General features: G+C 39.5%; 1 protein-coding gene across 2 annotated transcripts in view; it reads right to left on the bottom strand.

The window, feature by feature from the left end:
* The window catches only part of ankrd11 (ankyrin repeat domain 11), a 181,493-nt gene that overhangs the window by 66,076 nt on the left and 88,303 nt on the right, over positions 1–27,114 (bottom strand). Inside the window, exon 1 of one of the 2 annotated variants that reach the window (XM_051720904.1) lies at positions 12,469–12,528. The exons of the other annotated variant lie outside the window; for it this stretch is intronic. The gene's annotated coding sequence lies outside the window, so the exon portion shown is untranslated. Of the gene's footprint in view, positions 1–12,468; positions 12,529–27,114 lie in introns of those variants that run through there. 2 annotated transcript variants of the gene reach the window in all.

Below are 27,114 nucleotides of genomic sequence, written 5' to 3'. Positions count from 1 at the left end.
ACTCAGTTTCAAAGTCTCGCAATTCTGCCCACAGCTTAAATATTTAGTGTTTTACTGCAACATATATTAATATTAATAATTTAATTAAATATCAAGAGAACAAATAACCATGGCTTACACAAACCAAAGATATAAACACATTTTTCAGCCCTGGTCTTAGATTTTCTCATTGTATGAAGACAATAAGTATGAAGGACAAACATTCAGCTCAAGAGCAGCTCACATTTAAAAACGAATCAACTGTAGGACTCATTCTTAAAACTCAACTCAAAGAAGTTTCAAAAGAACTGCCGTTCACCCCTGGTTGTGTGCACTGCATCAAAACTCAGAGAAAACCTGCATACAAAGCTGATGCCCTCGGTTTGTTGGCATGCTACTGGATAATTGCGACTCAAAAACTTATTGAGAACAATTAAAGAAAGATACCTCAACCTTGATTGTCACATGCACTAATGGGAAAAAGGCCTGTAATCCAAAGACGTGAGTGACATTTGAGTTAAAGCCACTAGGGCTGACAAGCATAGGGCACATGAAAGAGGAAGCAGAGAGCCCACATGTGTCTTGAGCGCCTGTCATCTGTGCCCTGAGGCTGGGCCGCAGGCACCACGGTCAGACTTCAACACAAAGACTCCTAAACAACCCATCACACTAGTGCTGCAGCCATAACAACTCGCAAACACACAACTCCTTTATCTAACACTGTGCTGCCTGACATCCAGCCGTATTAGTCAAGCTGGTAGTCACATGGCATCATGAAAAACTAGTATGAGGGAAGGGTCAGACTAGTCATCCAATGACCGACTTTGGTCGATTAGTGTAGTCGACAAATGAGTTCGTCTACATGTTTGTTTCAGTTAAATATTTTTAGTAGCAGTGCTTTAAACGGTATGAATTTAAAAAGGGTTTTTACTGAAACTAATGCATACTGTGCTGCTGATTAAATTTGTGCCGCTACGTCTCACAAACAGTGTGCGTGACACAGCGGCACACAAAAAACATCAATAAACAAAACAAAGTATACTTTGGCCTTAAATTGAACCCCTTAAGCTCTGAAGGTGTTTTTAAAGATTTCCTGTTTCAGTGGCATACCCAAAATTAAAGGCTTATAACTCGACAAAGTAAACAAAGAGGGTCAAGTGTTTGGTATCACTATAAAAAAACTTTTCACATTTTTTAATGATATAGAGCAATGGTTCCCAACCTTTTTTCCAGGGGACCCCTATTTTAACATTCATAATCCCGAACAACCCCCTCCACTGCTAAATCTCATTTAGTTCCATTCTAAGTCACTTGAGCCATGATTGAGTCTGAGTTATTTATTTGGCACCATCTAGTGGTTGTCATATGTAATTAGAGTGAATGATCCTCTCTGCCCATATTTGGATGACTTCCACCTCTGGTTGCAGTGATCTGAATCCTAATACGATTGGTCTAGTGTTCCATGACGCTGGACAACATACTACATCATTTCTGATAAAGTCATCTGATCCAGGAAAGCTAATGTGTTTTTAGCCAGATAGCATATTAAGTGCTTTGTGCACATTGTGCTTCGTGTGGATTATCTAACGATGAGAGTGGGTTCGTTTTAAAGAATCATGATATTTTATGTTCCGTTTATTTTTCGTGAAGGCGCAAAAACACGGCAAATAAGCAACACCTGTTTACATGTAACATGTATGTTAAAGACATACTTAGCTATTAATCGGATATATTTTTGTCTGTGGGTGAAAAAAAAAAAAAAAGTCAAAAATCCTTTCTGCCCAGTCCAACTGTTTTTGAACACAAGAAAGCATTTTATGGGAATGCCCCTTAGGAAACATAAGTAATTCTCATGAAACCTGTCAAGAAAGTGTCCAGGTCATTTTTAACCCCAAGTCGATAAAATACAGGGTTTCATTAACAATGACTAGTTCACCAGGCATTTAGACAGCCCACTGACTAGTCAATTTAGAAAATATTTAGTTTTGCACATCCCTAACTAGGCTATAAGGGTAAAAAAAACAAAAAAACAAACACACACAAAAAAAAAAAAAAACAAGTATAATAGTAAGTTTCTGACAACTCCTCAATCAATTTGAGGTCATCAGTGGCTGTGGCATTAAGGGCTGCAGTGTCTCTAGGGGCCCGGGCCCTGAGTCCAGGCAAGGCAGTCAGAGTTCCTAGTCCCTGGCTAACAGAGAGCAGATGCCAGAGACCTGGGTGTAAACAGTGGAGGTGGGTGGATGGAACCTGATCCCCAAGTTGAAATAAAAGAAAAAAATGCACACGCAGACAGAACGGTAGTGCAAACACCACCCTTTATTCCAGACCGCTCCTGGTGGAGTCTCTCTGGCGGGAGGGGGGGCACAGAATGGCAGGAATTACAGCACATACACACAGCACAGACAGGCTGCGGAGTGGAAACCTGACCTGAGCAGTGGCATGAATTAAATATCAGGAAGGGGGATGAAAGAAGTCAGCTCACAGATAACGGGGCGGTGCCCCTTCTAGCATGCATACTCTGCCTTGTCAGACTCCAATGATTTAAGGCCACTGAGATACGATGTGCTATAGAATGACTGTGAGTATGCTTGTAACACTCTAAAACATTCAAGTCAACAACAGCGCAGTCATACCGACCCAAAGGGTATGTTTGGAATGGCATACTACCATATACACAGTATATACTTGTACTATTTTTGCAGTATGTTGTATGTGTATTGTACATAGCATGCACATTTTCTAAATTTATCTTGCACGACTCAAGCCCTGGGTATACTTCCATTTTGACATGAACGCTCAGCGTCTGCGTACAGCCGAACGCGAGCCTGTCAAAGTATACTTAATTTTACTGTATGCGCATACACAGGGGGTTGGAGAATGTGTGCTATGATTGCTATGAGATACTAGAATACTTCTCCGGAGTTCAGACACAAAGATATCTTTATATTCTTCGGTCTTGAGTTATACAAATGCAGGTATCTCCTGACCTTCTAACACACCATTCTTGACGTGTTTAGCGGTGAATACATCTTTTAGCGCTTCTTAGTGACCGCAATGGCTCAAATGTGAGTGTTGCCACCTTGTGGACACACTAATTAGTGCAAATAATTCCCTACGCATGCACATTTTGTGCATTCAAAGACGCACGGTTAGAAAAATCGGGCAGCACGCAATTAACGACACGGGTCCATTATGCTGACGCTCAGTGTTCACGTCTGACCGAAGCATACTTTGGGCTTGAGTATTTGATCAGACTAACAAAAGTTAAAGTGTGTTATTTTACCGCAACTTGTGTCACCAAATGGTATTGCAAAAATAATGACCATTTTCAAACTAATAATAATTTATTAAAAATAATTTATTTCTAAGATGCTTGCTTGATGCCATTCGCTGAATTAAACAGTCATTTTACAACACTTTCACTGCTGTTTATCGTTACATACTGTATCAGCATAAAAAATAAAAAAAATAAAAAATAGGCAGTATACAGTATAAACTGCATTATCTAAAGTATATACTATATTGCACACAGTAAGCAGTACGCTAGTATTCCAATCCAAACATAGGCAGAAACAGCACTGATGAACGGCTCTAGACTGATTCTAGTAGTAGGCTGCTGAGAAAGCGAGCAGTGTGTGAATTTTCAGCACACTGTGTCAACAGATGGCCAGCTGCTCATCATGATAATCAATATTCTCATTAGGCAAAGTAGAGTTGCACCAATTAGCGGTTTGGACTTGTGCCTTCTAGTAACAGGGACGTGAATTCTTAACACCAGTATGTTTAATCAATGAATACCTGGCTGGAGATGTGGAGGGATAAAAACACTGTATCTATAATACTGCTTTTCCTAAGGGTGAAGGAGGGGGCGGGTAGAACTGGGAAAGAGAGGCACAAATCTAAGCATGTTGTAGTTTAAAAGTAGTTTAGTTTATTTTGTTTTTCATAAAATAACCTGTTAGTGTTGCTACTGAAAATGGAGCATTTGGAAAATGCTCTCCATTACTGCATACTCTGGAAAATGATGACGTAAGGAAATTGAAATCAAAGATTTTTTGTAGTGCTGTCAGTAGATTAAAATGTTTAATCGTGATTAATCGCAGATTTTGAAAATGCTGAAATTTGACCCTATATGTACTTCTTTATCAGTAAAAATGCATTTATTTCCATCTTAGGAAAGAAAAAACAATCTGCAACAATATAATGGTTTATTAACATTTTCCAAACAAAACCTTCCGCAGGATACACAAATGCAGTATCTGAGTGACTCCAGCCAGGTCTCCTAAGCAACCAAATTGGCCTGGTTGCTAGGGAGGGTAGAGTCACATGGGGTAACCTCCTCGTGGTCGCTATAATGTGGTTCTCGCTCTCGGTGGGGCGCGTGGTGTGTTGTGCGTGGATGACGTGGAGAATAGCGTAAAGCCTCCACACACGCTAGGTCTCAACGGTAACGCGCTCAACAAGCCACGTGATAAGATGCGCGGATTGACGGTCTCAGACGCGGAGGCAACTGAGATTCGTCCTCCGCCACCCGGATTGAGGCGAGTCACTATGCCACCACGAGGACTTAGAGCACATTGGGAATTGGGTATTCCAAATTGGGGAGGAAAAAAAAAATGCAGTAAAATATAACCAATTCAAGAAACATTAAACGTTTTCCAAAGTCTAAGTGGGAGTTTGACTAATTGAAAGAACTAGTCTCCCCAAAGGTTGCATTTTCATTGCAATGGAGATTTTTGGACAAATTACAAAAAATCTGCCCTCCCAAGTAGTGTTTATACTGGTTAATGCTGTATTAACGCTATATGTGTATTTCGCAATTAAGAAGAATAAACGCATTAAACTTTTCAAATTAATCGCCTGTATTAACGCGTTAACTCCAACAGCGCTAGTTTTTTGTCTTAAAAACATGCCACTCATGCGCAAGATTCAGAGAAAAACAGTGAGATGCGGTGCAACGGTCAAAGGCCTCATTCAAGCGCAGGTTTTCACAGAAAAACAATTAAAAAAAACTGCATATATGGACGCAGAAATGCATCCAATAAAATTGTAAGGTAGTTTGTTATATAGAAAATATATTGTTAACATTTCATAACTTTCATAAATAACATTAACATTAAGCATTATTGCATCATACAACACTAAACAGAGTTTGTTACAACTGAAAATAAATACAAATCGCAATGAATGTCATAAAAGTTTGATTTAATACATTTGAGTGTATCAAGCATCTTTTATTCTGAATTCTGTAGTAATTCTTTAACAGTTACATGTAACAGTCTTTAAAATACTGACCTCTGTCTGTGCCCCAACATTTTTTTTTACTGTGCCCTTAAAAGTTTTCACTCAGGGGCACGAGCATTCCTAAACAAAAATGTTATGCGCAGAGCCCTGCTGTTAATTGTACAAAAAGATTGTCCCCGCCACAAGCTCGGTCTTTGTGTGTCGCTCAACCAAAAGTACAATGTTTTGATAGTGCCACAAAACCTCAGTGTTACACTTTAAGGTGAAATCAACTTCAAATGACCTACTTGTAGAGGACACAGCATATTAAGCTGGAATATGAAAAAGATTTGACAGAAAGAAAAAAAAAAACAAGAAAAAAAACATTTAGGCAACTAATTTTGAGTAGCTAATTACTGATCGCTGCATCTTACATTGTCAGGACATAGTGTTACAATTTCTATTAGATTTTAAATTGGAGGAAAAACATTCTCTATAACAAAAGTTGGAAACTGGGGTCACAGCCCTTGCAAATAAACAACGGACACAGTTATTAGATGCTTTATGGTAAAGGCAGAGGTAGAGCTGCACAATTCTAGATAAATTGAGAACCACAATTTTTTTTTTTTATACCTCAAATAAAGATCACAATTCTGAAGAAAAATGCTTATTTCAGTGATTTTCAAAACCTGGACATAAGTGTATTAACAAAGTAATAATTTACTAGAGGTTCTGACAAAATGTTCTCTGCTTCAATCTATGCAAAATTGCAATAAAGTTGTAAATCAAATATATAACTGTAAAATGTCTTAAGTCTACAAGAGGGCACAACGAATACGTTATAAGCCAAACAGCACCTTGTGATTATATATATATATATATATATATATATATATATATATATATATATATATATATAAAAAATTTAAAAAGTCCTGTTAAAAAATTGCATAATAAACAAAACACTATTTAACCTGTTTTTCACATGTGAAGTAAAAAGCAAAACGAGCAGAAAAAAGCTTCATTAACAGTTCTATTTTAACTTGGTATTGCACTTGTAAGCAAATATGCAATAAAACACTGTTATTTTACAAGTTTTTTTTTTTTAATAAATATTAACAATTTAAATTAAAACAATGAGGCCTTCAGTGTTTCTCTTGTATAACTTGCTTCAAGCTTGTAAAGGAATTATTCAAGAGCCAGTAATTAAATAGAGAACAGAGTAAACAGTGCTTTAAGTTTTTTAGCAACACTAGCAATTAAACATTTAAAACAATTATAATATAAACATTAAAAAAGGTAATTTAATGCAAAACGACACTACTTAAATACTTGACACTCTTTACTGTGTGATAGAGCTACATTAATACTGATTTGATTCAGTAAGAATGCCTGAATGCATATAACAGACAGCATGCAGCCTATATACATTTAGACATCGCATAAATCTAACATTTTGAAGAATTTGTCCCGTCTGCATATAAATTAATGGCTGTGTTTGCTTTAATATTTTGTCAAGACAGCGCCGATTTAATCCCGTCTGTTTACACTGGTGATTCATTAACAGCTGTGTTTACATTAATATCACCTAAAGAGAGGTATTTTGATTAAAAACAGTGAAGAGTCTCGTACAGGAGCGCTGCATTCATCACGAGACACAAGTGCATGGGCAGAAACATGCATGCGAGCTTTTGATCAAACAGCGATTTAATCAAAAGCGAATTGATCAAACAGCAATTTAAATTTGACAGCCTTACAAATGCATGCCATGGGAACGTTAATATACTTGCAGAAACATTGCCATTTAGGAATGAGATCGCGTGGGTGTCTGAATTGAGATTGCGATCTTTTAACGATTAATCGTGCAGCTCTAGGCTGAGGTGACCCGTTCAAATCCCAGCTTTGGTTCATGGGTGCTTGTTTTTATAGAGCACATTTCCCAGGCAGCCAGAGCGCAGTGTGGTGCACAGCGCGGCATGCTGTGGAGTAAACATCACTAAATTTGTGGGGACAAGTGATGGCTGCTATAAAAGTCCTTTAAAGTGCCTCTCTTTAGTAGGCCTGAGCGCTTCCAAGAGGCTCCACTCAGACGTCATCACCCTCTTTAATTTACGGCAAGAGTTTTACACAATGTCCCACTGTCCTCATTCAACCCAATCAACTTCTCTGGTGTGGCAGCAGGACCTGGAAAATAGATGCTAGTTTTGCTGTTTAGATTTGACTAAGCTCTGCTGGAGCCAAGAGCATTTCCCAAGCTTCCCAAGTGCTTGCTTGTGTTGTTCTGTTGAGCTGCAGATCCATTTGTCCAGTACAAAAATAATACTGCAAGCAAAGTGCATCAAGGTTGTGCATAACTCAACTAATGCTAAAACAATGTGCAAATTATGTGACCTCCAGTTCATAATTCATCACATTCCCAAGCAGAAGGCAAGAGCAAGGACTTCCACAACATCTGCATTTCTCCAAACACAAAATTAAAACAGTAGTGAACTTCAGATCCTGTCTTCATCAAATATCTCCAATGACTCAACAAAACAACATTGTCCTCTAGTCATGCATTTCATGGGGTGGGGGCCCCAAAACAAACCAGGGCTCTATGCTAACATTTTTTGTTTAGAAGCAAATTTTTCTCTAGGGGCACAGACAGAAGTCAGTTTAAAAAAACTGTTAAGTGTAACTGTTAAAGTGCCACAATACAACATAGATAGGCATTAAGAATCACTACAGAATTCAGAAACGAATATGTTTGATACATGACAAAAGACACCTTCTCTGATAAATCTTTTCCCAAATAATTTAAGGCAGCACCAAACAACATCAGTCCTGACTGATCACCCTTATTAGCATCTAATAAACCAAAAATATATTGATGACACTTTATATTTATATGATTTATTGATGACTATTTATACTACAGACTAGTAGTTCATCAACTCAAATACATTATATTAATTCAATATTTTTTCAAATATATTAAATCAAACTTTCATGACATTCATAACTGAATGTATTTTCTCTTTAACATTTTCAGTTTTAGCTGTTAAGCTTTGTATAATGCAATCATGCTTTGTGTTGTGTTATTCATAAAAGATCTGAACAATATATTTTCTATGATGTGCAAATAAACTACATAAGATGCATTTCTGCATCCATATATGCTGTTTTTTTTAATAGTTTTTCTAAGAAAACCTGCGCGAATTTGGTTCGTAAAGGTGCGAATTTTGCGAATTTCGCAAAGGTGTGAATTGTGTGTTTCTAATTAGATAAATCTTTATTTTAAAACAAATTTTGTGAGTAATGATTGTATGAAGTTTTTTAGAGCTTCTACTTAGTTTACCTGTAATAAGTTTTCAAATTAATGGAATTATTTTTCAAAATACATTTGATTGATTTTTTGCCAGATTTTTGTGTGTTGCGGTAATGAGCATTTTTCTGCATACGATCCACAACATTTTATTTATTTGATCCCCCCCCACCCTTTTTCCTCCCAATTTGGAATGGCCAATTCCCAATGTGCTTTTAAGTCCTCGTGGTCGCGTAGTGATTTGCCTCAATCCGGGTGGCGGAGGACGAATCCCAGTTGTCTCCGTATCCGAGACGTCAACCCACGCATCTTATCACGTTGCTTGTTGAGCGCGTTGCCACGGACACATAGCGCGTGTGGAGGCTTCACGCCATCCACCGCGGCATCCACGCTTAACTCACCACGCGCCCCACCGAGAACAAACCACATTATAGCGACCACGAGGAGGTTACCCCATGTGACTCTACCCTCCCTAGCAACCGGGCCAATTTGGTTGCTTATGAGACCTGGCTGGAGTCACTCAGCATGCCCTGGGATTCGAACTAGTGAACTAGCGAACTCCAAGGGTGGTAGCCAGCGTCTTTTTACCACTGAGCTACACAAAATGTTTTTAAAAAACGTGGAAAAATATTAAAATATGTCTTGATTACGGCTGTTCACACTGATTTTAGGCTTTCCTATTAATGTTCCAAATAAAACAAAACAAAATCATTAGCTTTAATATAAAAAGTGTGATCTGAGAACTACCCCAATACTAATAAGGTCACTGATATATCAGGCATCCTGGGTATCCAGTAAGAAGCTCTGTCTAATATGTAGAGGATTCAAAGGCAAGGCTGACTCTCTTTGTTTTATCAGGTTTCTGGCAGATGGATGGACAGGCATCGTCTCAAAACAATGGTCACTCTGTCTTTAGCCTGGCTGTGCAGTGGAAGGCTGAGGCCTCCTGGGTAGAAGGGTTGAGAATTGTTTGAAAAGGCCAGGAGATGACCTCTAGGGGAATGGAGGGTCAGAGTTAATATTCAAGCCATCCCCATCACCTTTGTTCCTTCTTCCAAGAATACAAATAAATAGTTTAGGCTAGGGAACCAGTTGCACACTAAACCTGGAAGCAGTAGGATGTTGTCCGCATAAACTGTAACAAACTTTACTTGCCCTAAAAACTGACAAAAAAAAAAAAAAAAAAGTATACTTGGGTTTTCTGCCTGCCGCTACATCTCGAGCTCAGTCATCAGCACAGTACGTGCGGACTGTTTGTATGCAGCCTAGTTTTCCTAGACAAGCGGACAGTCCACATTTTTGGCGCATTACAAAGCAGTCGTAGTAAGCATGCGTCAAACATGTCCGTATGGGCACGCTGTCAAAAAAGTATACTTTGAAAGGCTGAGTGCTTCACCGTGCGTGAGACGGGCCAGCACGTGGAAAAACCCCAGCCTTTAGATGCAGCACTAACAACATGCAACAGTTGTGGTCATGCCTTAAACGCCTCTCCGGTGTGAATGTCTGTGTTTGTACATCAACCACAGTAAATGAGATCCAGACAGGGCTAAAAGGGATTGTTCTACCACTCCTTCACAGGCTGCATCAAAGCCATTCAACACCTTCAGACATCAGAACCGAGCAGATGCATGCAATTTAGGCAATTCAGGCTTGTCCCATCCCTCTCAGAAGCCCAACCACATTGCAAATGAAACCAGCAGAGCTGCAGCTCAAATACGCCTCTGTTCAGGGCTCACTGACCAGCTCTGTAATCCATAAGCATTATCCCCTGCTGGCTGCAAGACCACACTCTACGCCAGGCAAAAAGCCTCACGCAGCAGCACTTCCACAGTCCACACCACTCCGGTTTAACAATCTCTCTTTTTCCCCTCTCAGTTTGGAATTTCCTTTAAACAGCCCATTGCAAACACCCCACACTCTGGTGGAAAACTTGCAGCTATAAAACTTTCTAGACGTAAAGCTAGCATGAAAGCGGAAAAAGAAGCAGGGACGTTGTCGTACGAGGGTGCTAATGTACCACGTGTTCAACATCCTGGTCCTACATTTCTGACTGGTCTGCGAGTGCTAGGACAGACTGGTATCAAATACAAGCACTATGATATCAATGAGCACTGAACTCAGCACCATCAGGTAGGCCTGAAGACAGAATAATGGAGGGTGTTGAGGAGCCAGAGGGAAAGCCAAAGTGTTTCTTTACCAGGTCAGATTGTACGTGTTGGTGGACTTGCTAAAGGCCAGGTGGCGTAAAGAGAACCCTTGGTCTTACAGAAGAAACAGCTGGGACATAGAAGACACAATAGCCTGTATACTTGAGAACACAAGGAGTGGACTGAGCCTGGACAGGGGAGAAAGATGATCACTAAATGAGTGTGTTTACAAGCACACAAATATACTGATAACTACAAGCTTGTATAAAATAAATAAATAAAATAAAAAAATCAGCCAATGCAAGAAAACCAAGAGACTTGAAATGATCAGGGTATCCTCTGGTTTTGATGTCAAAACGTAAACAGGCATGTGCACAACACTTGCGCACGTTGGATAAGCCGGTAAAGCCCTAGGTATGCTTCGATTTTGAAGCAAACGCTCAGCGTCTGCATACAGTTGAGCGTGAGCCTGTCAAAGTATACTCCATATAACTGTGCACGCATACACAGGCAGTTGGCTCATCCTCCCTACGACTGCTGAGACACCAGACTTTCTCTCCAGGAGTAGACTCATAAAGATGTCTTTATATTCCTTCAGATTTGTTATACAAAGGTATCTCCTGACCTCCTCACATACGCGCTCTTGACTTGCACATCCACTGTTGTTGTCTTTACCTTAAACTCCTGATGTTTAGCGGTGCTTACATAATCTTCTAGCACTTCTTCATGACAGCAACAACTCAAAATGTAAGAGTTGCGACCTTGTGGACCCACAGGCGCAAAGATGCACGGTTAGAATATCGGACTGCGAGCGTTCAGTGCTCGCGCACTCTGCTGATGATGATATTTGCACCACACGTCCTCTGACCAAAATATACTGTGGGCTTAAGAATGCTTGTAAAAGTGTTTACATGCAGAGCGAAATCATGGTAATGGGCAAAAATCATTGTGTACAGATCAGTTCATGCTTAAACTGTTTATGACAGTACCCCGATTACACGTTGTCAGCTTAAACAAAATCAAGCAAAAGATTGTGCATGCAAACACGGTCATGTGATGCATATACACTGGCCACTCCAGATGCATTTTGTTCAGTCTATGACCTTCCTGTAGAAGGTCTTCTTGAAAACTCTTCTATTTATGTTGCTGGCTCACTTGCACAATAACCTTAGAAACAAAAAGGACCATTTTCATATTGGAGAGAGACTGTAAGGTTTGGATATTTGTGGTAAAAGTGTAGATGGGATGTAAGCAATTGTCTTCTAATCGCCCTGTGGCTGTGCACACTGAGGTGACTCATCAGAATCCCTCATCCTGATAAACAAGGACTCTTTCTGCTACACACACACATACCAACATGCTTGTAAACACTCGCTAAAGCAGATCACAGTTTGCCATTTCTTAAAACCATTTCCCTTATTCCTACATGCCTCTGACAGCAGTGGGCTCCCCTTTCCCCAAACCCGGCCCCTTGGTGGGTCCTCCCCTTCCACCAGGGCCCCATTTTAGCAATCGCTCACAAACAGGCACGCATACACATTCCCGTTGCAAAGAGCAGGATTGCATAACAGAGAAAGGGCACTGAGGGGCCCCACTGAGTTCTAGGGGACAATAGCAGAGTCAGGGCACCTCTATCCATAAGCAGAAGGTCTCTTTCATATTCAGATTCTCGGCCATGTGTGCAAAGAAACAACTGAGTAGGCTTCCCACACTGGGACAATCAGCCTTCGAAATACAGAACATAAAAAAGAGAAATAAGAATTCAGACTCTAAATAGTTGCAAAACAAGATGACACAGCATTTTAAACATACCTGTTGACAAAGCGGGATCAAGAGTTTAGGCTGCCTGTCCGAAGATGTGGCCTACAGGTAGGCAAGAATGCTTAGGGGAAGAACACAAGATACATTACTGACCTTATAGGTAATGCCCATCAGTGGCATGTATTTTTTGCATGTATTATCAATACCGGCTGACAGTATGACTACTGAAAGATGCCTGTCCATTTATTTCAAAAAAACATTCTGATAAATCTAGTAAAGCTCGACTGATTTATCAGTTTTGCCAATAGTTGCTTTTTTTCGGTTATCTGCAAAAATCAACATTGATCACATTCAATATATTGATTTTAAAAACATCGGCCAAATAATTGGTTATCCAACTTCCGACACCTTAGTTAGTGGCAGCGCAGACTGAACGTGAACTTTCTGAAACTGGGGCTATACACGAACTTCCAAATATAACAGAGGTATTCAATTTACCAGACGGTCTTCCATCGAAAACATCCAGCAACGTAAATAAGCTTTTTGGGAGCATTTGAACTGCAGAGGGATACTGAAGGCAGATGTTAAACACGCAGACATGCAATAGTCATATGAAGGTACGCATCTAACAAATGGGACAGGATGTTCCTCTAGTCATCCAACAACCAACTAGTGAGTTAAATGTTTTTAGCTGTGGTGCTTTTAAAGGGATGAAGGGAAGGAAAGTTTAAGCGTGCTGTGATTTTGCATGTAGTTACTATCAGTGTGGTAAACTTAGAAAAGTTGTGTTTCAATTCATCCTCTTAATTTAAAGCACTGCTTATGTACAAACTCACCTCATTCAACAATACATTTCAATTTTAGTTATCAGATTTTAAATCGCCTGCTGTAAGCAATGTTTCCATTAATATCCATAGTCCACAGGTTTATTTGTGAGATGTTGTGGACAAATTAAAGGAGAGTATTTTTATGTATTCTTTATGGTGGGGTGTCCTATGTTGGAGTATTCAATAACATTGTTATTAATTGCTTAATGGAGTTAAGAGTAAATTTTGGTACTTCACCTGATCAGTCTTACATTCAATTGCCAACATCCCAGGAGTACAGTACTGCCAAAGATGTGGTAGATGTACTTGCAAAGTCCAAGACACCATGTGTTCACCTGCTCTAGTGCACCAGGAACCTGACGAAAAAGATTCTGCTCAAAGTCTCACGTTCAAAGACAGAATGATGTGAAACAACAACCTCAACCAATACTCCAATCCACTCAATTTACAGTTCACCAACAGTGTTGGCCCAATCTCAAAACAATAGGAAAGAGTCTGATAAGATCTGCAAAGTACCTTTGGATTGATTTCCAGAGTGGAGTGCATCTCGAGGCACATGGCGATTCTCAACCACCTCAGTCCAGATTAAATTCCTTGTGCAGAGACCAATAAATGTCTTACCAAAAACACTCATCAGAAAAGGCACCTGATGAGATCTTCAGAATCACAAATGACTGGATCTAAGGTCAGACATTAAGGTCAACGTGAAACTGCATTGTCAACCCATTTTTCTTTCTTAATGTGATATATTTTTTGTGAAACAGTAGGGGCTATATGAGGTTAAAAAATTAGGACAGGACTTGATTTTATCCATTGGGAATTGATTGGATCATAAAAAGTGGATGGGAAGGGGATGAAAAATAAGCAAGTTGTTACATTTTGATGAAAGATTCCAGAGACAACATTTTTTGTTCTTTCTAATAACAATTAATTGTTCACATTAAGAGCAGAAACATATTAAAAGGAATGGTTTCAACACTACAGGGTGGCCCCCCCCCCCAAAAAAAAAACACAATGTGGGGGTTGGGGCAGTGGTGGCTCAGCAGTTAAGGCTCCGGGTTACTGATCAGAAGGTTGGGGGTTCAAGCCCCAGCACTGCCAAGTTGCCACTGTTGGGCCCTTGAGCAAGGCCCTTGACCCTATCTGCTCCAGGGGCGCCGTATCATGGCTGACCCTGCACTCTGACCCCAGCTTAGCTGGGATATGTGGAAAAAAAAGAATTTCACTGTATATGTGCAAATGTATAATGTGTGATAAATAAATATAATTATACAAAAAAAAAAAAACATTATATAATATATAATTATAATTATGTTTGATTGCTCATATCTAAAAAATGCACAAAGGTGTTTGCACGATTTTTGGCGTACTTCAACGACTTTTTGTCCCGAGCACATATGTGAACTTTGTTTGCATCAATTGAACAAAATAAAGTGGCACAATCTGGCAACGCAAATGTCAAAATTTAATAAACGTCAAAATTTCAGACAATTTACTGTTTTAACTAGATGTAAACAACAAAATAATGTCATTGTTATTGGCTACAAGTAAATAAGTAAATCAGTTTTCAAGTTTTCAACAGCAGCAAACTTTGATGCTTCTCTTTCGTCATGTGGCCCATTTTTGGCCACCCTGTAATTCAACTTAATCAACAGCATTTGTGGCATAATGTTGATTACCACAAAAAATGTAGACTCGTCCCTCATTATATATATATATATATATATATATATATATATATATATATATATATATATATATATATATATATATATATATATATATAAAAGAGCAAAATTCACAGTTTCAGTAAGGCACATACAAAGGAAGTAAAAATATATATATGTGTGTTAACATGATGCTAGTGCGATAAAATCTTTGTTTCACGTGTGATATAATTGCTTAGCGCTGTTTTGTCGTCATGACAACCCAATATGGACATAATGACACAGATAAGGTCGCACAGATTTTATCACACTAAAATCATATTAACATGCATAATGTTTATGTCTTGTGGCTATATATTAGAAACAGTCTGTATTTTAACTGTTATGAACGGGCCCCATTCGCTTCCATTTTAAGTGCCTTTCTGTAACCTCAATTTAGGTATGAGCAAAAATGTTTTGGTGGTAATCTACATTATGCCACAAATGCTGTCGATTCAGCTTAACTTGTATTGAACATACCTTTAAGTAAACAGGGTGCACCATGAATTAACGTTGACCTACAGAGCACTAACGAGGAGTCATACCATATAAAAACATAGCAACATAACAAAAAACAATCTACAAATATCTTTGAGAGTACAATTTGTGCTACAGTGTGCCATCATCTGAGCATCCTCTCTCCGTCTTGCTTGGGCCCCCCACCCCCATCTTACAATTGAGGAGCCGCTGAGTGCAAAAATCCGTGGGCATGTGAAGCGTAAAAAAATTAGTCATGGTGACCTACATAGGCAGTGTATGGAAGAGAGGCTGAGGCTTCTGCATATTTAATTATTTACCAAGCCAGATTCTACACCTTTCTGAGCGAGAAGAAAATATGACGAGAGAGAGAGAGAGAGAGAGAGAGAGAGAGAGAGAGAAAAAAAAAAAAAAAAGGCAAATCGACAGAGAAAGGAAGTGTTTTTTAGAGGCGGCCATTATAGAGTTGTCTTAAATGAAGAGGTCCTCACTCCCTCCAGCACAGCGAATCAGCCAATCACAGAATAAATATCTCAGAACACCAAAGGAACAGTATGCGCAGTATACAAATTTTCTGCATGCATGAAAAACCCAGATGACCTACTGAACATGCCAAAATGTACAGCATCAACCAGAGCACAATGTATACTTGAATACTGTATCCCACAATAATATGCGCTGGGCCTTACTTTTCCAGTGTGCTGAATGTTCTAGAAATAGTAGGCTGGGTAGGGCTGGGTTTCGATAGAGATTTCCCAATTTCAACAGACAGACGAATGAAAAGCCTCTCTGATGCACTGTTTGTTCAGAGGCATGCAGCTGGAACGTATCTAGTGGAACACGCACATGTAAAGAGTTCTTACTCTTTCTTTACTATTTCAGTGGTCTGAAAACTGGAGGAAAAGTGTCATCTATGAGAATGCTCCAAATGATCTCAGATCATCTCAGGAGGTGCTCAAAGTTCAGTTCGCTTTATTTCCATGGAGCAGTTCATGCTTAATATGCATTGTGAACGCAACTCTGCAGGTTCATCTTATAGCCTATACATACACCGATCAGCACCTAATACCTACCTAATATTGTGTAGGTCCCCCTTTTGCCGCCAAAGCAGCGCCAACCCGCATCTTAGAATAGCAGTCGGAGATGATATTCTTCTCACCACAATTGTACAGAGCGGTTATCTGAGTTACTGTAGACTTTTGTCAGTTCTAACCAGTCCGGCCATTCGTTGTTGACCTCTCTCATCAACAAGGCATTTCTGTCCACAGAACTGAACAGTGAGGGCAGTTCCGCAGATGGAAATGTCTTGTAGATGAGAGAGGTCAGCAGAGAATGGCCAGACTGGTTCGAACTGACAAAGTCTATGGTAACTCAGACAACCGCTGTGTACAATTGTGGTGAGAAGAATATCATCTCCGAATGCTATTCTGTGATGCGGGTTGGCGCCGTTTTGGCGGCATGAGGAGACCTACACAATATTAGGCAGGTGGTTTTAATGTTGTGGCTGATCAGTGAATGTATACAACCTCACCTTGAACTTAAAATTGATTTATATTTGATGTAATCGGATATTGCGATATATATATTTTTTAAATATCGTGAAGATATTTCTTGCATATTGCCAAGCTCTAATGGGCTCACAATCAAAAGAGTATACATGAAGTGCTCGACCGTCAGGCAGAAAAGCGGGTGTACCCTAGTATTACACTAGTATTCCATTCCGAACAGAGCCAATGTGTTTATTAGCATGACACTGGCTTGTTTTCGTAATGCATCTTTGCACCTTCTTCAAGGCTGGCTGTACTGAAGTGCTTCTCGTACAACGTGAGGGCAACTTCACTGCATCTTTAATCAATAGGCTCAGCAGAGGTCTTCAGCTCCCTTTGAAACAGAGGCCTGGATCTGGTTTCCTAATCGCCCCCACCCTTTTTCCTTTCCAATACAATTAAGCTGTTTTCACATACTACATATGAGGCCAGAGCAGCAGCTTACAGAGGAAGAACAGAAAATGCAATTTCATGCCTAAATGGAAGAGGAGTCAAGCAGAGTTTCTTTTCAATATCTATAGCTATTACAGCAAATGGACGGTACAAACGCCAATGCAGAGCATCAGTAAATGGGGAGAGACTTTACTGACAGTACAGCTAAGTATGCTCCAATCACAGGGCTCAAGGAGCATTTGTCAGACCAAAAGACACTATGAAAAGGTGAGGTCTGGCTAGATCAAGCTCATCCACTATAGGGTTCTTAATTGTTCGCACTTTCAGAGGGAAAAAAAAAAAAGAACGCAAAGCAATAGAAAAGCAGAGTATTGATCAGCTGAGATGTGAGCACTAAACAAACCCAGCATGAGCAACAGCTTACCACAGTGCAGCGTCAATGGGCTGACTCCAGACAAACCTTCTTGCAACCTTCTCGGCCTCAGGTGTACTACATACCAGAGTGATTAGCTCAATTCACATTAATCTATATTATGTATGAAAACATTTCGGAGGTGACCATTTTATGTTCTAGTAAGTACCCTTTTTTTTATGCCTAATGACTGTCTGTATCAGAAACAAGAGAACGTGTGTTTTTAATATTTGATTTGTCCCATAGACTATTTGAACATTTACAAACATTTACAATTTGTATGAGACATAGCGGCACGTGGAAAACCAAGTATACTTTGGTCTTAAAGGGGTCATGACATGCCTTTTATTATTTTAATATGTTCCTTGGGGTTCACTTATAATATTAGCAAAGGTTTTTTGCACAAAAAACAGTCATATATTTGTAAAACATACTTATTTTCCACCATCATTCTGACCCTCTGTCAGAAACGCTCAGTTTTGGTGCTGCTTCTCCTTTAAGACTTTACAGTAAACGCCCACTGTTATGATTGGCTCTCTGCTCTTGACTGACCTGCTCTCTCTCTTTGCCATCTAACTGCTCACCGCTACTGGGCAGGCTATGGAAGAGATAAGGTAAAGTATGCGTTGATATGTTGTTGTGGAGGCAACTCAGATGCAAATGTCTACCACAGTGTGACATCACAATGTGCAGGAAGTAGAGAACGAGTCGTTTTGGCAGCTTGGTTTCAAAAAAATGCTCTGTTTGCAGTGAGGAGGAAGCTTTGTAACAACTTACAGCATGTTTTTATAGGACAATGACCTCTCTTATATGTCAAAAGATCCAGGAAAATTTGATTCTTAAAGTCATGACCACTTTAAGGTAGCATCCTAATTGAAATGCTCTATAAAGAAAGAAAGAGATGTTACCATGTTGCTAACGACACATTACTAAGTATACTTTCGCCTTAAAGAGTTTGTTCACCCAAAAATGAAAATTCTCTCATGATTTAATTACCTTTAAGCCATCCCAGATGTGTATGACTTTCCTTCTTCAGCAGCACTGAAGTGAAGATTTTTTATAAGCAGATTTCAGATCAGTCTGTCCATACAATGCAAGTAAATGGGTGCCATCAGTCTGCTGGCTGTTTGACAGTCCAAAAGGCATATTTAGGCAGCATAAAAGTAATCCACATGACTCCAGTCGATCAATTAATGTCTTCTGAAGCAAATCGATAGGTTTGTGTAAAAAAATAAATCGATAATTAAAAATGTATCAACTTAAAAAAAGAAAAATCGCTTCCTGCCAGCAGTCTGTGACCGAAATGGCCCGTTCACGCGAGAAGTCGGAAGTGTGCGCTTTGTATACAACAGAGGAAAAAACAGAAATACAGCTGTGGCAGGAAGCAACAATTTAAAAGTTATAAACTTTTAAATTATCAATTTGTTTCTTACACCAACCTACCGGTTTGCTCCAGAACACATTAATTGATTGACTGAAGAAAGTCATACACATCTGGGATGGCTTAAAGGTAAGTAAATCATGAGAATTTTCAATTTTGGGTGAACTTACCCTTTAAGAAGGTGGCTTAATGTTGTGGTCTCTCTCCTGAAGGGATGTCCCAGTACCGGTATCGGAATCGGGTCCGATACCACGCTCACGTACTTGTACTCGTGCTTGTAAAAATACTCAGATACCAAAAATCGATACCATCTGACGCACGTATGTCATAACGTAAACATTCAGCACTCTTACTAAAATCACGTTATGTCCTAGTGAGATTATTTAACCACAGAAGATTTAATAAGACAAACAGATAGTTTGCAAGTGCTGTGCGCTTTGAATGTAAGTGCTTGGGAATGTGTGAAGCCGGTGTTGTGCTTACATAAAGACACAAAGTGCTCATACCTTTTAGAGATCCTTGTCTCATACACTGAAAACAACATCATGTGCATCAGACGCCCTGTTTGTAGCAGATTACAGCAGGCAGAGCGCTAATTCACTTTGTAATGCGCGGCACATTCAGACTACATATTAATTTAAATAAATAGAAGCCTTCTGTGGTTTAATAATCAATTTGAGTAGCGTAGTGGCCGGCTTTTCGGGATTGAGAAGCTACCGTCATAAAAACACAGAAACACTTCAATATAAAAGCTCAGCCAAAATAAAAGCTAAATTTAAATGGACAGAAGTATAACAGAAATAGATCACTACTGTATAGTTATGTAATACTCACTGTAATACTACTAGTACTACTAATAAGTCAATAGTAATTGTATTATAGCAATATCTCACATCTGTGATGCTCTGTTATACAGCACTTTATTTGACAAAATTACTCAAATGTTGTATTTTGGATTGTGCTGCTTCTAAAAAAAATGGTATTGGGACATCCCTAACATTTTGTTACACCCTTTGCATCGGGAGCATGGCTGTGATGCCTTAAAATGCTGTCTAGTTAGGGAGCTCACTTGGAAGAGCTAGAGTATGATTGTCAAATCATGAGTCTACACAAGCATCAATCTACATCCTGCACATTATCATTATCCTTATCAGACAGTGTCAGGGGTGCAGGTAATTCTGGCTTGTGGGTTAGCAGTGTTATGGCAATGTAGGTGGCAGACTCAGGATGTCTGCTTTCAATCAGAAAGCAAACAACAGCAGACCAGAGCAGGACATCTACTTCATCTCTGTCTGTGAGGTTGCCGCCCGGAGGGACTCGACAAGACTCATTACGCTCAATCAGCACTGCCCCCACTTCATAAGGAGCTCTTACTACATGACCGCCAAGTCCTCATTCAACCTACCAGACGAGACTCCATTCAACATGTTTTGTATTGGGCTGACTGCAGCATGGAGCGATGGGCAGCTCTTGATATGAAATTCAATATATAGATGGATGAGAGTGATTGGACAGATATAATGATGCTTGTGTATGTGTGTGTTATGGCTCCTATTGAGACGTTGTGCATTATTGATGACAAATACAGCAGGCAGAGCTATGGAGCACTAATGCACAGAATATCCATATAAAGCTAAGCATATAGCATGACACATTACATCACCCAGCAACCTTCTGCCTCCGCTCCACTCACTAGCCCATCTGCAGCACACATCCACTGGGACGCATATTTAATCATGACTGGAGATCAAATAGGCCTATGGAAAAAAACCATCACGTCCAGTCACCTGGATTGTGATCACATGACGGAAAACATCATGCTTAATCTGCTTAACACTTGATTTGTTACTTTAATGTTCACAGTTAATGGCTAGTAATGCTAATGCATTTTCAAAACCAGATGAAAACAACTGAAAACTGGAATTGTAACCCTAAGCATGAGATATTTGCTTTGCAAGCACCACTAAACAATTAAAGAAAACGCAAAACTATAGTGTGCATTACCTTCAAAAACCTTGTAAACAGCACGGACCATTTTGGATCTCATGCCAGAACATACTCCAGTAATGAAACGGCAAAGGAAGACAAACACGCACAAAGATTGGTGCTTCATAAAACTGCAGGTGTGCTATCGAAAGGACTGGGTAAAAATATAGATTTTCCGATGTATTGCGATCTTATCTGAATGATCTCGATATTGATTCTGAAATCCCAAGATCGACTATATGCGCAATTCTCTCTAAATCACTTGCATATGAGACCAAATTTGGCACTGTGAGTCTAAAAATGTCCGTGATTAGCCACTGGCTGGTAAATGTTCAGATTTCACTCAGTGATTGAGTAGTACATTGGCAAAGAAGCTCAGCATCCTTTCACTTGCACTGCGTCCGAAACCACATACTGTCACAGTATATACTGTATTTGATGAAGGATGCACTTATCTGCTGGCAAAACAGTACATTCTTTTAGTTATGCATGCAAGTAGTATGAATAGATTTCGTACATCATCTGGGGACGTTGGCATCGTCTCGTGATCCGAATATATGATGTAATAACAGCCGTGAAAACTATCTGCTTTGGTTTTGTTAAACAAGCACTATTCATATGGTATATATAGCATTTACAGTTGAGAAGAGGAGCCCGCCTCGCAATTCACTGCCGTTCCTTTAAATCCAGTGTTCTGAACGTGATGTCACCTCAGCTCCCGAGAGATTATGGGATCGTTAAGTGTCCAGTCGATCCGCACTTCAAAATCTTGTCGGAAATAGTAGGTCATCTGGGTATTTCTCACTTCATGAATACTGTGGATACGGACACACTACTCCATTGGCATGCTGTTTTGGTATACTATATAGTAAAGTATGGATATTTGGATACAGAGTGAATGTTGAGTGTTAAAGTTCGAATTGACTCGTTCCGTGTAATGTGTGCCCAAAAACAAGATCCACGCAATCCATTTGTCATTGAATAATGTCGCCTTCTGTACTTTACAGTCATTTGTTGAAAAACAACAAAACATAAACATTTAATTCCAATCACGAATAGCACGGATGAGGGTAAAGAAGCTACGAGTCCTCTCTCATTAATATGCGCTTATTTACAGGCGCTCTTAACAGAACTGCCGGTTTCCTTAAAGAGACAGTACCAACTTTTAGCACTTGTTCTACAAATCAAAGTAAATGTAAATAGTATCAATTATGCATTAAACAATAAACATGTAACAAAAAATAATATATGCAATATAGTATCATATTTATTAATAGAATACATGGTTTTGTTCATTTTCAAAAAGCCAAAATGAGATCAAAAAGATGAAAAACAAATCCAATACAATTGGTCAAATTAATATTTTCATAATGTATCTAGTTAGAAGGTCACTTGTATAATTAACAGCATTAGCTGGGATAGAATTTCACATTTAAGCAAAATGGACATTATAACTGATATATACTCATATGAATCCATATCGAATCGAAAGCTTATGAATCTGAATCGAATCTGGAAATCTGTATCATTACCCTGGTACTGCACTGCAGATAAATAAAAGAACACATGGCAGCGGTGGGTAAGATGAACAGGCCTGCCTGCAGTGGGTAATATTTACCTACATGCAGGGGCATGATTTCAAAACCTGACGCAATTACTGAATGCAAAACATGCATCTCAATATGTCCAAAGAACTGAGCTTGGCTCCATCCAGCACATAAAGCATGTTAGACCATGCAGAGAGAAACACTAAAACAGGCTAATGTTTGCAGAGGAAAAGAGACAGATGACAGGAAATTCATTTAAGAGAAGAGAAATTCAGGGTCGCTTTTTCAATTTCTTACAGAGCGAAGAGAAAGAGATCGAGGATAAAATGTGACAGAGAGAGGGGGGAGAGGGAAGGAGTGAGATGTCTTCTGTATATGTCAGTGTTGAAGGCCACTCATTTCTATGAGCTTTCAGCTGTGTGATAAAAAAGCCTCTCTATGGCACAAACACAACACAGTTTGTGCTACTGCAATGTTGCATGGACGACGTGTGCGTGTTTGTGGGGCCTAGTGTGGGACCTACTCATAGCGTATTAAATTTTGACCTTCGCATAGGCATTAAAATATGTAAATTCATTTCTTAAAAGAAGCTGGCTTTAAAGTATCTAAACAAAGTTAACCAACTGCATACATACAAGTGAGCAAATATAATGTGTTCATTGTCGCCCGATACGATTTTACTAAGGCCTCGCAAAAAGAGATCTCAGAAGACCTATGATCACGAATTGTTGCTTTGCATAAAGCTGGAAAGGGTTAAAAAGTTAGCTCGAAGAGCTTAGATATTCAACGCTTCACAGTTAGACAAACTGTCTATAAATGGAGATGACTGAGTACTATGGCTACTCTCCCTAGAAGTGGCCGTCCAGCCAAGATGACTCAAAGGGCACACTGCAGAATGCTCAATGGAGGTAAAAAAGAACCTCAATGTGGTAAAAAAAGAACCCTAGAGTGACAGCTAAAGACTTCAAGGAATCACGGGAACTAGTTAACATCTCTGTTCATGAGTCTACAATACGGAAAACTTTAAATAGGCACAGTGTGAATGGCAGGACACCATGAAGGAAGACACTGCTTTCCAACTAAAACATTGTTGCATGCCTAAGTTTGCCAACTTGACACTCCACAATGCTACTAGGAAAACATTTTGTGGACTAAGGTTGAACTGTTTGGGAAGAACACAACGTATGGCGTAAAAATGGCACCACATACCAACATGAAAACATCATCCCAACGGTGAAGTACGGTGGAGGGAGCATCATGATTTGGGGCTGCTTTGCTGATACAGGGCCTGGACTGCTTGTTATCAAAGGAAAAATTAATTCCCAAGTTTATCAAGATATCCTACAGGATAATTTCAGGGTGGTTGTGCGCCAGCTGAAGCTCAGTAGAAGCAGCAGTACAATAACCCTAAACGTTGTAGTAAATCCACTACAGAATGGCTTCAAAAAAAGAAATCCACCTTTTGGAGTGGCCCAGTCAGAGCCAAGACCTTAACACAATAGAGATGCTGTGGAATGACCTCAAGAGAGCCATTCACACTAGATATCCTAAGAATATGGCTGAACTGAAGCAGTTCTGTAAGAAAGAACGGTCCAAAATTCCTTCTGAACATTGTGCAGGTCTAATCCGCAGCTACCAGAAACACTTGTTTGAGGTTATTTCTGCCAAAGGAAGATTTTATATAAATCCACAGCACTGTGAATGTTTAATGGAATGTGTTCAGTAAAGACATTAAAGATTAAAATGTTTGTGTGTTGTTAGCTTAAAGGGGACCTATTATGCAAAATTCACTTTTACATGGAACATAAATGAGAGTCGGCAGTGTGTGTACACAACCACCCTACAATGTTAAAAGTCCACCCACTCCTCTTTCTTATATCTCTATTAATCTAAAACAGTGTCTCAAAGTGATTGTTTTTCGTTTCTGCTCTAATGTGACACGACTGGTGACGGACTCCACCCTATTATCATAGATCCTCCCGAGTCATCTACACACAGTCCGCCATTTTTTCCACGCTGGAGCAGCTACAGTCAGAAGAATAATGTCTCAGCTTCGTAAGCATCATAAGTGTTCTGTTGTTGGCTGTAAAAGTGAACATAAGAGTCTTCGTGTACTCCCGGCATCAGAGCCATTGAAGACGTAGTGGACAAGTTTTGTTTTTGAAGCAAATGTGCCCCAATACATACCAAAATTCATGTATGTTTGTGCAAATCATTTTACACCGGACTGCTTTGTGAATGAGGGTCAATATAAAGCAGGATTTTCCAAAAATTTGATTCTCAAGCATGGATCAGTACCAACTGTTCGTGTTCCAGCTTTAGTATCGCACTTTATATTTTGTAAATGTTTGCAAATCGCCTTTCCGAATGTGCTTGTTAGCTGATTGCACGGCTAATGCAGCTAAAGTTACCATTGTCTCCGATTGTATTCACGGAGACCAGAGCTATGTCGTTATTTTTACGCTTACTGTCTGTATAATTCATAACTGCACCTTTATTATGCACAATACAGTTTTCAAAAAGACAATCACCTTACTATGTATGTTTTCTGTGAACATAAGAGAGTTGTACTAAAAGTGGAATGAATGGTTATGATTTGTTTTTGCTGTAGTATCCGAAGCACGAGCTGTAAAGGCACAGCCCTCTTCTGGAAAGGGGGCGGGGAACAGCAGCTCATTTGCATTTAAAGAGACACATGAAAACAGCGTGTTTTTGATTCCACCCAAAAAGAGGCATTTACAACATGGTATAATAAATGATCCGTGAGGTATACTTCAACCTACCACCTACCCGTGGGGACAACTGAGACTTATATTACATCTTGTAAAAAGGGCAATAATAGGTCTCCTTTAAGCACATTGTGTTTGTCAATACTTATGACTTTGATAAAGATGAGATCACACTTTATGACCAATTAATGCAGAAAACCTGCTAATTCCAAAGGGTTCACATACTTTTTCTTGCCACTGTATTTATTATTCGCTGGTAGATTTTAAAACTGACAAGGAAGATACAAACACTTTCATTCGGCCAAGCTGAAAATGTCCTATAAGGCCCAAATATGGGTTAAATAATGGGCTTTGCCATTATATTGGTTTATCAAATGTGTTTATAAGTTGCCTACAAAGAGTACGTCCATTAACTCTGGATAAAAGCCCTTACCAGGCAGTTGGATGATATAAATAGGCTTAACAATGCAGAATGGGCATAACGCATGCACATGACGAGCTGCTGTTTGGATTTTAGAGTATTCAGAGTGAGTTCAGCATGGACACTGCTGCTACCGGTAGAGCCTGGGCCACCAGTCCTCTCTCTCTGTCCCTCCCACCGCCGGCCTGCCGATTCCCCTCCCCCTCACTGCGGCAGCGCAGATGGTAGCTCAGTGACCTCGTCATTTCTACCTCCTTGTTTTGATCCTGCAGTCCTGATTGTTCAGTCTAATCCCACACTCCCCGAGTCCTTGGCTGAGCGCCAGCGCTGTTATTAAGCATACAAAGGCTTTTCATTCCTGCTACCGTCACCGCTGCCGCTTCTTTCTCTTTTTTTTGCCATTTCTCTTTCACTCTCTCCAGTTTAGTCTCCATGGCCAGGCCAGTTTCTTCTACCTCTACAGCCATACACAGATCCAGTGCTGGGGAGTGGCCGCCTCCTCTCTCTCTCTCTCTCTCTCTCTCTCTCTATGTTGTTCTCTCCGACCTCTTAAGAGATTTTCTGAAAAAGGTAATTCACGTATAACCTACAATCCCAGGAATCATTGCAAATGACAATCTAATTAAAAAAAGAATAAAAAAATAAAAGTTGTTGATTATATTAATAATAATAAAAAAAATCTCTTTGCAATGGAAAAAAATCCCACACACTATCCTGGCTTGCAGACTATCAGGCATTTCCAAACAGAGTGCAACAGCACCAAATTTAAAATATGTCATGACCAATCAACACATCTGATGATCATGACATCACAACCAATGACAATCAATAAAATAGAGAACGTCTAGAAAACACCTATAAATACATAAAAGAGAATCTATTTGCAAAATATCCAGATATACGTGTGCAAATAAGTTGTTTGCGAGTGTAGGGAGACCGATTCAATTGCGTTGTTACAGCTACAAAGCTCTTTTGGTGCACTTTGTTGGCTGTGATTCTCTGATTGGTGGATCTTTTCTCTTGTGTAGTTCTTATCCAGTAATTCCATTATTAACACTATTTTTAGAGAACAATAATTGAAATCACAGACTGATGGCCTGAACAGAAGTATATACCGCTGATTACCTATCTAGGATCTTATGGTAGGTCAGTCTTCAACATTTATAAGTTATCGTTAAAAATCGATACCCCTATGGAGAAAATGAATTGCCAAACTGTTGCGCAATATAATGGCAGACACCAGTTACAATATATTGTTCATGCCTACTAAA

Source organism: Myxocyprinus asiaticus, chromosome 2 (genome assembly GCF_019703515.2).
Source record: "Myxocyprinus asiaticus isolate MX2 ecotype Aquarium Trade chromosome 2, UBuf_Myxa_2, whole genome shotgun sequence".
Lineage (NCBI taxonomy): Eukaryota > Metazoa > Chordata > Actinopteri > Cypriniformes > Catostomidae > Myxocyprinus > Myxocyprinus asiaticus.
This window is presented reverse-complemented; position numbering and strand designations above follow the sequence as displayed.